Source organism: Choloepus didactylus, chromosome 5 (assembly GCF_015220235.1).
Source record: "Choloepus didactylus isolate mChoDid1 chromosome 5, mChoDid1.pri, whole genome shotgun sequence".
Classification (NCBI taxonomy): Eukaryota; Metazoa; Chordata; class Mammalia; order Pilosa; family Megalonychidae; genus Choloepus; species Choloepus didactylus.
Window position 1 is genome coordinate 102,838,948 of NC_051311.1, and position 14,786 is coordinate 102,853,733.

The 14,786-nt window shown below is 38.8% G+C and overlaps 1 protein-coding gene across 8 annotated transcripts in view; it reads left to right on the forward strand.

The window, feature by feature from the left end:
- The window catches only part of GRM3 (glutamate metabotropic receptor 3), a 260,271-nt gene that overhangs the window by 115,107 nt on the left and 130,378 nt on the right, over positions 1–14,786 (forward strand). Inside the window, exon 1 of one of the 8 annotated variants that reach the window (XM_037836543.1) lies at positions 10,198–10,266. The exons of the other annotated variants lie outside the window; for them this stretch is intronic. The gene's annotated coding sequence lies outside the window, so the exon portion shown is untranslated. Of the gene's footprint in view, positions 1–10,197; positions 10,267–14,786 lie in introns of those variants that run through there. 8 annotated transcript variants of the gene reach the window in all.

The following is a 14,786-nucleotide window of genomic DNA, read 5'->3' on the forward strand; positions in this document are numbered from 1 at the left end:
AAACTATCAGCTATTAATATAAGTTCAAGTTAATACCAAAAGCAAAACATTCAAATCTCAACAAAATACCCAAAGAGATGAGCAAATTTGTGCAAATCAAACATAAATTAGAAAATTTACAGATTGGAAAAACAGAAATTTACCAATTGTAAATTGAGTAACAATAGGAGAGGTGGCTAATTAAATCTGATTACCATTCCATCAGTCCTGCTTCCATTTTGAGGAGGCAGAAATAAGTGTTACCCTGTCCTTAGAGTAACTCATTCTTGGGAAAATGCTTTCTTAACTTGGAAAATCCAGGCTGGAGAGCAGAAGATGAGATGATAACATATCACATAGCAAGATTCTATTGATTAAAAAATGGCAATCAAGTAAAATAATTCAAAAGATTAAGAGTTTGTGAAAAAGAAAAGCTTTCAAACAGCAATATCTGTGGCCAGTGAAAACATACAATAAGAACTATCCACAATAAAAAATAAATCTCTTTGCTGATCCAAATCAAATTTCTGGAAAAATGTGTAAGCAAAAAGCAAATTGATTCTTTCTCTCTCTCTCTCTACACACACACACACACACACACTCACAATTTTGAAGCCAAGGAATATTAAACATTTCCCTATAAGGAAAGTTTGAGCAATAATTGAGGATTTGAAAGACAAACTATGGCAGAGGCAGGATGAGAGGTGATTTCTTGGGTCATTTCAACAATCAATCGAGTAACTGGCTGAAAACTTAGAAAAGCAGAAAGAGGTCCAATGCAAGGGCTTTTAAATCACTGACTTCATTTTATCCAGAATGTGCCTTGGTTGATATGTCATCCTCCTCCCAGAGTGACAGAAATTATTTTCACCCCATGCATTTTTCCCTGAGCCTCTCTATTCTCCAGCACATTGTAGAGCTTGTCAGCTGGAGATGTTGTCTAATTCAACATTTGCGGGCAGATGAAGGAGGAAACATATGTATATGTGTGGCTTAACCTTGGCAGTCAGGTGAGAACAGTCACCTCTATCCTACCAATTCTCCCCTCCTACAATGTTTTCCTGAACCCTCTCCACTTCATATCATGAAAGCATGAAACATTTCAATCACTTGGAAAAATAGAGCCTGTGATATGGGCAGAGATAAATCTGCCATGGAGTTACTCTAAAAAACAGGTAGGGCAGGAAATAAGTTAATATTCCTGGTCAACTATATTGACTTGTCTAAAGAGAAGCGGTTTGGCAGATAAGTCAGTGTGAGAAACAGTAGAGTTGAGTCCAGTTTCAACTCTGCTTAAGGGCTTAAGACAAGTTAATTCCTGCCTCAGGACCTATTTCTATATCTTTAAAGTTAAAAGAGCAAACTGTATAAGTAGTTCCCTAACCCCACCCCAATTCTGTGACCTGGGAAAAATTGGAAGGCTGACAATGTCTGTTTTAAGAATTTCTATAGCAACCATTCACCCCTAGGCATCTAAACTGTCCTCTAATGATTGGGAGAAAAAGTTCATGATATTAGACTTGCCAGTGGAATTTATATCATAGTAAGAGACTTGTGGGTATAAAGAATAAATCTAGCAGCAGGATTGCAGGGCTGGTGAGAGGCTGGGGACTAGAAGGAAATGCTTAGCTCCTTCTTCAAACCCATCATATAGGCAACTGTATGTGCTAATTAATTTCATGTCTGATCCAAACCATTTCCATATATAATTCCTCTAGAAGGAAGCTGGATGAGACCATGATAGCAAGATAATGCACTGTAAGGTTTTCTATCATTTGAAAAGCAGTCATAAACATTATCTCATTTAAATTCACAAACTCTGAGGTAGGTGTTACAAGTGGCATCTTCCAGGTGAAAAAACTGAGACACAAAGAGCTGCTTAAGATCATAAAGCCACTGGGCAATGACATATCTCTGATGTAGCTTTTCTCCCTACAAGTCCACTACAAAAAGTTCCCCTCTTCTGGGCACTGCCCTCATATACCTCACCAGCAGCACAACTCACACTTCCACTAACAGGATTGCTTGAGGCAGTCCCAAGTACTATGTTAGAGAATGCTAAAGCTTTTCTTCAAGGGATGCAGTAGAAGTCATGAGGTGCAGAAACTTGTGTACCCTGCAGCAGCCTAATGTAAGATTGGTGTCTCTCTCCCAAACATTCTGGGACCCTAAAAGAATTGCAAAGGCTTATACTGATGATTCAACTCTGCAATGGGTGACATGAAGAACTTCCCACTGCAAGGCCCCACTGAGAGGAAACATTGCCCTTGGGAAGAAGAGGCTTAGAGGCAGGAGTAGCAAAGATCCTCAACAGGCCACTCAAGTGACTCTCCACTAAGGCAGTAGAGAAGTTTCCAACCTCCTGTTCCTGTCCTCACAATGTGAGGCTCCTGTGGATGAGCACTTCCATCTCAAAGGGAAGAGTCAAGCTCCTACTAGTGTCAGGCACTGTATCAGCATTTTGGTGCATGAAAAAGAAAGATAAGAGCTGAATACTCTCTTAAGGAACTTATGTGGACTCCAGTGTAGTGATGAAAACAAGTGCAGAGACAGATTTCCTACCACAAAGGTACAAGAAAAACAGTCTTGGAAGTGCACCAAATGGTGGCCAGCAGAAGTAAAAATGTGCTCTCCTTTAATTCTCATGCCCAGGCCCTTGGACTCCTAGTCACCTGTCCCTGCAGGTTTCCTTTACTGCAGCCAAGTCTGAGTGCACTATTGTCTTGGTGTTTCATGGTCTAGTGTGATAAGTGGCTGATTTATGATGAGAAAGAAAGTCTGGCTTTCTCATTTGCACATTTTACCTTATGGAAATTTCCCTTCAATCTTGTAACTCTTCTAGTGCTGACATGTAGGTCCTTTTCTTCTCCAGTTGGCTTTGTTCAATAGCAGCAAATGTCTGGGTGTTTGGCCACAGCAGAGGGGCAGGCATTGCTTGACCGAGATAAAGTCTATTTGACTTGGCAGGTGGGCCTGAAGCCCCTGAGGGCAGTGGGAGGTGTGCTTTATCCAATTATTCATTGCTGTCTCCTGGGGTGACCTTTGGCATCAGCCCAGGGATGGAGAGGCCTCTCTCTCATCTTAGCACTTTTTGGCTCCGGTCTAGAACACCACTCATCAAATCTGGGAACTTGGGCACTAGAAAACCTGACTAAACAATCAGGAAGGTGAAAATATAACTAGATATCTTCCCCAGACACCTGCAGGCACCTTAGGGCCAGGGCTCTCTGCCACCTCCCACTATGACCTTGGAGAAGTCACATGATATTGCTGTGCTATGCCTCCAATTCCAAAATGGCAAATGTGATGTGAATGCCTTCCTACAGAGCTGCTCACCAAGAGCTTAACAGGCTAAGAAATTGGACATTTGGAGTGGGATTAATTGGATAGAATATGCTTTATCATTATAAAATAATAAAATGTGTACATATCCAACTTTTTGTCGTCATTCGTGGCCGGGATGAATTGTTTAAAGAAAGGCTACATTTCCAGAGCTTTCTAAAAGAAATCTATAATTTTATAAAAAGCACAGGAACTTCTCCTTTCGTGTAAAATTAAGGATAAAGTACTATATCTATCTTGTTCACCTCTGTATCTTGAGTGCCTGGCATGTAAATGCACTGATTAAGATCTGTTTAAATGAATGGATGACAGAAAGGACCAAATTAGAAATACAGGGATAGGTCTAGCCCCAGGCCTTGAACAAAGTTGGGCCTCAATAAATATTTCCTTCTTCCTTTTTTCCTCCCTTCCTTTTCTTCCAGCTTTGGCAGAGACACAAAACTTCTTGCCAGTAGGGATTGACCAAAATATCATTCAATAGTATTGAGTTTCTGGGCATATTATTCTAATGTTCCCCTCTTTCTGGCTCTCCAATCCATATTTTGTGACAAATTAGTTTAATGGCGTTCAATCCTTGGAGGGACAGGTAAGAAAGAGTGGCAAATGTACAGGTCAAATATATTTGTACCATTGGGAAACCAAACCACATATATTATTAGTTATTTTTTAGAAAAAAAATTTCTTAATCACTTCAGTAGAAATGTACACCAGGTTTGGGAGGAATATCGTGGAAATTAAAGAGAGGTAGAATTACAGAAATATTTGAACACCAAACTTAGAATAGGAAAAAAAAATGTGCAAGGTGGAGAATACCTTAGAGAGCATTCAGCCAACCCCTTTATTTTATAAATTGGAAAACCAAAGCTCAGAGACTTTTCAAGGCCACATAACTCACTAGATAGAGACCAGGCATAGCCTTCAGCATCTCTCTCATCAGTATGAACTAGCCTGATGCATTTGCTAATGCCCAAATCAGGAAAGCTGATTTCACAGGGCTTATATCACATATTCACAAGGAATTTTGGACAGAAATCCAGTGGTATTTTTAGTGATTCTTGGGTAAAGCAGACCATTTGGAATCAGCTTCTTTGAATAATAGGGTTGGCAAACATCACATAATGTTGGCCTGACAAAAACTGAAAGGAGCCAAGTGCCTTGTGCTGGCTTCAGATTCTGCTATCACCTGTACACTAATTTTGTAGATTGGGTTTAACAAAGGCCATTGACAGCCTTCAGTGCTGATATGTTCCAAAGAGGACTTCGGAGTCATCAGCTTGGTTCTAGTCCTGGCTCTGATATCAAGTGATTTAATAATGGGGACAAGGTCATTCACTGCTCCTGGCCATCAGAGGAGTTTGGAAGAGGCATTTTTTAAGTTACTTTCCACATGTAACTAAGTGTCCATGATTTCATTATGCATCCCATTATCCTGAGAAAAATTTGAACAGGTAGACACCTTTGAACCATGTGGTGAAAGGTTACCTGTCACAAAAGCTTATCAAAATTTTCAGGAAACTAAACAAAAAAAAAAGTTTTATCCAGAAAATATTCTTGCTACTACAGCTTTTAAACACTCATTAAAATGTATCAAAGCAGAATTAATAATGGACCTTCTAATATCTTAGGAGGACAAAAAGAATTTCAAAGCCATTATTTTAGGACAAAATTGACAGGAGATTTATTTTCCGTATTTTGAACCATATTGCTATGAGGCCCTTTTAGTTCATAAAAAGGCTATCATGTGGGCATTTGTGATATTTAATATCTTTGCTCTTCTACATAAATCAAATCCTCTCCATTCTCCTTATAGATTTGAAATGTTTGCTGAGCTCCCACACATTTATCTTCATCATCTAGGTATTGAAGAGTTTTAGCCTAAACCACATGCATTTAACAGAGTCCAGGTATAATCCAACCAGAAGTGCACAAACAGAAAAATAAAAATCTCAGGAAGCCTCTGTTGGACTCTCTTGGTAGTATCAGCTCTGGGTGCCATTTCAACTGTACCCATTTCCTGCTTCTGCATCCCACACTGGTAAACTTCCCAAATAGTTAAGATCTAAAATACTTGACTGTAATAAACTGTTTTTATTAATGTTTTGTTCAAGAACATATCACAGTCCAATAAACATGGAGTTGTTCAATGTGGTTGTTCTAAAAACAGCTAATAGCAGATGTAATTTGAAGCAGCTTCGGCTCACTTACAAAACCCTTGCTCTGTTAATTGTGATTTCACACCCCACTAAACAGCACAGCCTGGAGCTAACATTTGTGCGAGGGAACAGTTAATATTCTGTGGCCGGGTCCTCTCCACTATTGTTTTTTGTCACCCTATGGTTAACTTTGAGTTTTCCAAAGCTCAATAGGCTGAAGTTGTTGCCTTCCTCAAGGAAACATTTTATTTTTTCCATCACCTGGCAGGAGATAGCCTGTGGATACACCTACTATTTTGCTTTTTGCCATTATTTTAAGCTTCCCTTTTCCACCATTGCTCTCAGAGCAGCAGGCTGTGGCTAATATACACTTTATGATTCCTACAGTGGCCAATACACACTTTATGATTCCTACGGCTGACTACCATCCATCCCTGTGTTTAAACAGTAAAATACCTCTTTTCTTCTGCTTTGGCTCACCCACACAATATCTCTGACTCTTTCTTTCGCTAACTGTCCCCTTGGGAAGGGATAATATTGTCTAATGAAAAGAAAATGTAGGCAAGAATTACAAATCATTTGGGGTGAATTAACATGTCTCTGACTAGAAGAGGAACATATATTTGAAGAACCAAGCTCAGTGTGTCACATCCTACAGATGTTCCCAATATATGAACTATGTGCAGACTAGACTTCATCCAGGGCAAGGACCCTTAAAAATGCTTTAAAGCAAGATCCTAAAACAGGGAGACTAAATAATCCCCTTACCTCCTAAGACTCAGGCTCTTCATGTGAATATTGAGAGGATCAAGGTTCTGGCTTGATGATTTCCAAGGCTTTCCTATTAAAACACTCTATGACCTATAAATACTCAGATTTTAAAAAGGACACAGGTTTAGCTGTGGTGCCAGGGATGGTGGTTGTTTGGGGAAAAGAGCAGTAGATCTAGTGCATTAAGAGGTACACTATGAGATTTTCCATAGAATTAGGCTACTTTCCTGTGTTCACTGATTGCCATAAAGTCAACTTAAAATCTCAAAAAGAACCCTTATCCTTTTCTTCTGGCTCATCCATTTCGAAGATAGTGTCAGTATACTTGACATTCCATATGTCAAGCCTCCTCAGCTCTAAGGATATATCCCAGAAGAGTGGTATATGGCAAATGTTTAAGAAATTTCTCGTTTTAAAGATCAACACACAAAGATCATTTAATACACTCAGATGCTAATATTCTAGCAAAGTCCACAAGACATCAGCAGTATTTGAAGAAATCCATGTGTTTATTTTTGTGCATCTTTAAATAAAATAGAAGGTGCTATTTCTCACAAAAAATCATGGCTTATTTCTAATTCTTACTACCACTATGATTTTCTACCTTGTAAAGAAATAAGGTTTTAAACAAAATCAGCTTTCCCCTTGGTATTCAGTTTTCCTCTGGGTATCATGTGAAATACTTGAGCAACATCTAGCCTGCCCCACCACAGATCCTAGGATGGTAGCCCTCCCATTGTGAAATAGGTCATTGATATGCTGTGGAGGGGATGCTTGGCTAGTTTAGCATCCACACCACTGGGATCATTTCGTCTACAATATCAAAAGAATTGCAGAGCAGGGCTTTTGAAATTCCCCAAGGCTATTACCCTATATGTATGCTAAATGGTGAGGCCTTAATGTCTTTTTCTAAGCCATAAGTTAATGAAACATCTGGACAGTGAATGGAGTTGATTCCAAAAGTGGCCTTGATGAGAAAGCTAATGGATGCCAAGTTGTGGAAGCATTCTTATTCAGAGATCCCCAAACAAGCCAGGGTCATCTCCAGGTGCTACAGCCTAGAAGAAAAGGTGTCCTGAGGCTAAACTGGAACACATAAAGACTTAAGAGGAAATACTTTTGAGGCAAGAATACATTAGGAATTCAACTGAAGCCTACACAGACATGCTGAAAGAAAGAGAAGCACCAGAAATACAAACAAGCCCTAAAGTTGCCTTACATATCATTTCTTCCTGTCTTTCAGTCTCCTTGGCAGTGCTAGGCACTGAGAGTCAGATCTGTTCCCCACAGTAATGAGGAGTACTGAGCAAGTGGTACTTAAGTTTTCCCCCAAGCCAATTTACACCCTTCCCTATTCATAACAAAGATGTTGGGAAGAGTAAATGAACATATGTAAAGCAATGTGAATATGAGTTCAAAGAAATGTTACTTTTCCCATTCAGAAATCAAGGACCCAGTGAAAAGGAAAACTGAGATTTATTGTAAAGTGTGAAACAAAGGGAGAAAATACTCCTTCATTTGTTTGGTAAATAATATATTTGTTGCATACCTACAATGCGTCTGGCAATGCATTATCAGTCACGAGGAAAGAACCCACTAACCCACACAGATCTGCCAGAACTTAGGTGTTTGGCTCTGAGAACTGAGAACTGGTACAACTCCTGACAGGTAACTTGTAGCACAGTTTAATTTATGACCAATAGCACTCTTTCAAAGATACAGGTTATGACCAAATGTTTTACACAAGTTTGCTCTAGAATAATCCAACTTGGATAAATTGAATAACATAGGCTTTACTAGTCCTACATCACAGGAGCTAAAGAAAATGGGAGATAAAGGAAAGAAGTGAGTGAGTAAAGTGGTTGAAATTGGTGATGCCAAGACTAAATTTAGAGTGACATGGGATATATAAATCTAGTTAAGAGGTGACAGGTAACAAATACAAATATATGGCAGTATCTTGAATAGACTGAAATGAAGAGAAGGCAGGTGCGTAAAATTCAAATAAAAGAAGGCTAAAGAAGCCAATCAATAAAAGCTTGATGCTATCTAATAGTAAAGAAGAAAGAAAGAAAGAAAGACAGACAGAAAGAAAGAAAGAAAGAAAGAAAGAAAGGCCAGCCAAATTTGGAGCTACTGTAAGTTAAATAGCAGCCGGAATTTCATGAAAGCTTAAGTGTAGAGCAAAGAATATACTTAAACAATTGGGGTAAGAAGGATAATTTTTAAAACTTTTATATAAATTACTTCTCAATATTTTAAGTATGAAGGTCCACTAGAATCAGAAATATAAATCATAAGCCAAATGGTAGCAACATACCTGGGATATGTTCTCAGCACTATGACCTATTGACATTTTGCTCTTGAGCCAGTGAGTTGACCTCTGTGGGCATCAGTTTCTCAGTCTTATAAATGGCATCAGGCAGCACAGAGGGCAGAATAGTCATATTCAAAGGTTAAGCATATCTGAAAAGAGCAGTATTAACAGCAGCCCTTGTATGTTGGTTTTCTGGGGCTGCTGCAAAAAAGTACCACAAACTGGGTGGCTTAAAACAACAGAAATTTATTGCCTTCTGAAGGCTAGAAGTCTGCCTTAGCTTGCCAGGCTGCTGTGACAAATACCACACAATAGGTTGGCTTCAATAACAAGCATTAATTGTCTCACAATTTCAGAGGCTAGGAGTCCAAATCAAGGTAAGAGCAAGGCTCTGCTTTCTTCCCAAAGTCTGTAGCATTTTGGTGCTGGCTTGCCATAGTCCTTGAGGTTCCTTGGTTTGCATCTCTTCCTCTCATCACACGGTCCTCACTCTCATCTTGTATCCACTCTTCTCTTTTTTTGCTGACTTCCAGATTCTTCCTGTATGGCCTTTCCTGACTAACTGCATCTGAATTTCTGCAGCTTATAAAGGACTCCAGGAATATGCACTAAAGCTAATCCTAACTCAGTTGAGCCACAGCTTAACTACAAATAACATATTCAAATATCCTATTTACACATGAGTTCACACCCACAGGAAAGCAGATTAAGAAAATGTTTTTCAATGTGGTCCATAATTCAGTCTTCCACAAAGCCCAAATCAAGATGTCGGCAGGGCTGTGCTTCCTCTGAAGTCTGTAGGGTTCTGCAGGGGGGTTGCCTACTATCTGTGGCAATCTTGGGCTTGCGGCATAACTCAATCTCTGCCTCAGTCACATGGCTGTCTTCTCTGTCTGTGTCCAATCATTTTGGATTAAGACCTCATCTTAATTAAAAACATCTTCAAAGTTCCAATTTACAAATAGAACCACATTCATAAGAACAGGGTTTAGGACTTGAACATATCTTTTTGGAAGACACAGTTCAATCCATATACCTTGGTATTCTACCATGACAGTCCGCCCCTCCTACCTTGCAATGGTAATCTGTCTCAATCTGTGTGGCAGAATCAACAAATTATTGCAATGAGAAGAGGAATCTCTCAGCCCTCATCAGGTACGTCACATCGGAGTGTTCTGCCAAGATAAATTTGCATTGAATTTCATATTTAGCTTTTGGTTTAGCTTTATCAGAGTCCCTAGAAAGCATTTTTTATTGCAGTTAGCAGGGATGCTGTCCCATTCATCCTTTCAGCCTTAGAAACTACCATAGAGCTTGGCATGTAATAGATACAATAAGTGAGTATATATAAATAAATATATTTTAAATTATTGAACAGAATTTCTTGAACACTGGAACATAATAAAGCCAAATAATAATTCCATTTACTTTTCAGAACTCCAGCTGAGAAAGCAGCAGTTGCCTCACTTCAGAATGGGCCTGAGGCTCAGCTCTTGTGATTGGAACTTGCTCTTCACCTTTCTATTCTCATCCAGGCTGAACTGTTAAATTGCAGTACCTATTGTCAGACTGTACGTGACTGATGTATTTGTCACTTACACTCAGATTCCTGGATCCTTGAATACAGGAAAGAAAACAAAGTGGCTGGCTCCCTATTGTAATGAGAAGGAGGCCTCTGCTTGGCCATCATTCACTCCTAATGAGGTAAGACACCTCATTTTACACCAGGGCCTCTCTCCAGCTTTTAAGGGATTCTCTCAAGGATAGTATCATCCATAAGCCCACAGCTGCAAGTTCATGTCAATACCTCAGTGGCCAATTTGTCACATAAAACCATTTTAAAACATACAGCCATTGTAGCCAGTCAGCTCTGCTTTTTCAATTCTACTTTTTAATTGAAGTATAATATACTTGTAGAAAAATGCATATATCATAATTGTACAGTTTTATGGATTTCCACACACTGAACACCTCTTGTGAAACCAGAATCCAGAACCAGAAACATGAGTGGCCAGGACTCAAGAATCCCTTTTCATGCTTCCTTCCAGTCACTAACACACCTTTCCCCTCCCCAAAGAGTAAAGTCTATCCTAACTTCTAACATCAAAGATTGCTTTTGCTTGTTTTCAGCCTTTTATATCAAGGATTCATGGTATTTACTTATTTGTGTCTAGCCCTGCCTTTGTCGCCTAGGGAAATGAGCCTTTGTGTAACAGAAGAGTGCCACAATTTCATGGGGATAACTTGGATGGAATACAAGGAAAGGAAAGCAAACCTTGAGGCTATATTATATGAGGGCTTGGGATTACAATTTAGTCTTTTTTAAAGCACAGATAAACTCAGAACCAGTATAAAAGGTCAAGCTATACAAGAGACAGGTTAGTCCTGTTAGCTAAAAATCTATGTCTCAAATTACAGCTATTTCTTGGTGGCATCCCACATTTGTACAGACAATAGGGATTAATTTTCTCTGAAACACTTGCAGAGAATGGATACGAGGGCAGAAGCAGCCTAGACTTATTGCACAGTCACATAGTTGCCATGGAATCTAAAGACTAATAATGCTACAGCCACAAGGGCCCAAACACTCTAAAGCTGAAGCTCCTAGGACTCTGGAATAATGAAAATCAAGGCAGAGACAATTTGGCTGGCAGATTTTTAGGGAATATTCTGCCTTTGGCATAGCCTACACCATGGGAGTCGGTTAGCATTCTAGTCCAAATTGGCTAAGAACAAGAGATTTCCCTGTCCCTAGACTCCTCCCAACAAAATTTAATGTGACAGGAGGGGATCAAGAGAGCAGAGATGGAAACACTTTACGGAGAAAGAGAATAAATTAACTTGCTGTGAGCACCTTGCAGTTTTTTCTTTGGTAATCGCTTTCTTTCTTCTGTTGGATTTTACGGTCTTCAGCACCCATAAACACTGAACAGTTTAGAATTTACTCGACATCTTGGACCTTAGTTCCCTCACTGCATCATTCAGACAGTCAGTAATTCCCCAAGAGCACATAGCTCTAAACATCAGGCAGAGGAAAGGCAGGACACTAGAAGATGATCACCAGGTGGTTGTGTTCACTAAATGAAGAAACAGAGGTCAGATAATTAAAGTTATCCAATTCTGGAACAACAATGGCTTTAGATTCCGGGTGGTTACATGGAGATTCCAGAACAGCTTCCAATTTGTTGATGTTGTATCCTGGAACAAATTATCCTCATACCAACAGTATTAATACTAGTTAACAGTTACTGAACCGATATTATACATTATCTCATTTAATCCTGAAAGCAACCCCATCAGATAATACTATTATTGTCCCCATTTTGCATATTCGTAAAATGAGTCACAGAGACGTGGCCATATACTGAAGTCACGAAGTAAATTGTAAGAGCCTACATTCCGAAACCATGGCTTTCAAACTTTTTTTTTTTTTTTCAACTATGCCCCACCATAAGGAATTATTTTACATTGTAATCTGGAACACATGCAAAAGCAGAACACACTCATACACATATTCATACCCACCAGGCTAAAGTTTTAGGAAAGAAAACTCACCTTTACTACATGAAAAGCTTTGACACTTTTATTGTATTCTGAACTCTCCTATTTCATTTTTCAATGCTTGTTGCCATTCACTAAATGACACATGAATGGGTTGTGATCTGCAGTTAAAAAACACTGATGTTTTCTATTGCTACACTGACTCTCTAGGAATGGATTTTAAGATCATTTTCTTATAATTTACCACCAGTGGTGTACTGGTAAATGGTTAACAAACAGCTATTGGGTGGTACGTGTGCGTGTGGAGGGGTGGGGGGGTGGAACTGATTTGTAGTGTTCGTTGATTTCTGTGGTGTAAATATTCCCACCAAGGCCAATTTCAAGCTACCAATGTTATGTCACCATTTAAAGATGGGAAGAGATATTCATAACTGACTCTTGAGAGCTCATTTGCAGTTGACTACAACACACTAATGATTTTCTCTTGAATTTATCAACAAAGCATGACAGGAAAATTCTGTTTTAAGGTCTCTTCATGACCAGAAGATCTCCATATGCCTGAGATAACTTCTCAATAGCACTTAATTGAGGTCAAGATTATTATAAGCCCCAAATTGCACAGTGTCTGATACGCACATTTGGTTTCTATTTGAGTATGGTTTTTATAAGTGCTGTAATTTGAAGAACATCAATTAGACCCTGATACTTAATTATCTGTACACAGAGGCACCTAAAATTTCATGAACCAAAATGTTTCTTTTTTAGCCAATGTTTTGGCCCATTTAAGATTTCAACCATCCCTAAACGGGTAACAAATTAACTTACACTGATGTGCTAAAAACTGATGGCTTAATATATCAGATGACTTTATTTGTGATAAGTAAGAGAACTGAGCCAATGAGAATTCTGATAGGAATATGGAGGAAGAGATGCCTTTGGAATAGTTACATTTCTAAGAATCATAAATAGGGTAAACACAATGGGAGCCTGGAGCCATCTGAGATTCAGAACAGCACCAGACACTTGTGGATGGGTGTAAATGGATAGGAAGGAGGTTTATTATCTAAATAAAACACCAAATAATCGATGAAGAACATTAAACCTAATCTCTGGCACATATTAGGTGCCCAGTGGTAAAAGGCAATGAATGGAGAGGTGCTCTTCAGGAATCATTTAAGTGGCATGTGACATAAACAGGTTTCAAACTTAAGTAACAAGAGAAATTTTACTGTCTCATAACTGGGAAATATTAACTGGACTGAGGGAAACATAATATTGTCAGCGTTAACTATTACTCCAGCTCTAGGCTCTGCTTTCCTCTGTGGTTATTCTCAGACAGCAGCCCCAGGCTTATTTTCATTCCTCTAACCAGTCCAACAAAAAAGGCTTTTCTCTTGGTGGTCCTAAAAAATGTCCTAGAATTAGCCCTGGTTGGCCATGATTTGGTCACAGATTCATCCCTGAACCAACTGCCGTGGCCAGGGACATTTGATACTCTGTTTAGCCAGGGTGTCACAAGCCACCTGTCAAACCAGAAGTGAACTCGCCTCACCTTAGAAATGTGTGTTGGTTCCCAAAGGAAAATTGGGGAGTGGTTTCCAGAAAAAATGGGAGATGGATGCTAATTAGTCAAACTTCAAGGAAAATCCAATTTTAAGCTGATGTTTCAGCTGATGAGGATTTGGTTTAAAACTGAAACCTTTAGAGCAGTTTTCCAAATCTCTAACATCGTATTTAACAAGTTTGCCTAATACATTTTGTCCAATTTTATAGTTGTTTTCAGCAGGAGGGTAAGTTCAATACCAGTTACTAGAAGACATGGCCAGAAATAGAAGTCAGCTACAGATATTCTTAAGATTTCATTTATCACCAGGCAAAAAATGGCATTGGTTTCAAACATTTTATCATTTATGAACTTGAGAAAATTTGAGAGACGGAAGTGATATTTTTTGCATGGAAACATGTGAGATATATTCTCCTTTGTAAGACTTAATAAGGTACTAATAGTAAAAAGTCTTGCTGCATCTTAACTCTATATTCACTGCTGACCACCACATTGAACAATTTGTTTTACCTATATTCTCTCTCTTATTTTCTCTTCCTCTGTCTCTCTCTCAAGTAATAAATAATATAGTCCTTTTCCATAGGAAGTAGAAGGAGATAATTCACTGTGTACAACACTTTGAAATTATTCAAGAGAAGACACGACATACAGGACATTGTTAATAACAGCCACTTGATGGATCATACTGCCAACAGATAAAAATGTTTTCCTGTGGGCAGTATTCCTCCATTTTATCCCCTTCACCCTTTTGTTCATATCCAGAGAGGAAGCTTTGGACAAGCCCAATTTCTGTACTCTCTGTTCTTGCTGACAAACCTGTAACTTCTATTAGACTTGGCAGCTTCTAAAAGGAAAAGGACAAAGGTAGACTGCCAGGAGTTTGGGAAGGCTCCAAATCAGAGGCTTTGTAATGAGGTTAGAAGATTGAGGATGAAAAAAATGCTGGAATGTCAATATACCCAATCTCACACCACGCACACACACTGGAAAATACAGTGCACCTTGGCGTTTTGAAAAATAAAGATTTACTTTGAAAAGAAGTGAATGGTTTTTTCCTACATTCTATATTAAATGGCCTAACCAAGTTAATATTATTGATTGGAAGTAAATTACCAGCAATTACCCTAAGGATCAAAGTTTAGTACAATGTGTAAATCTG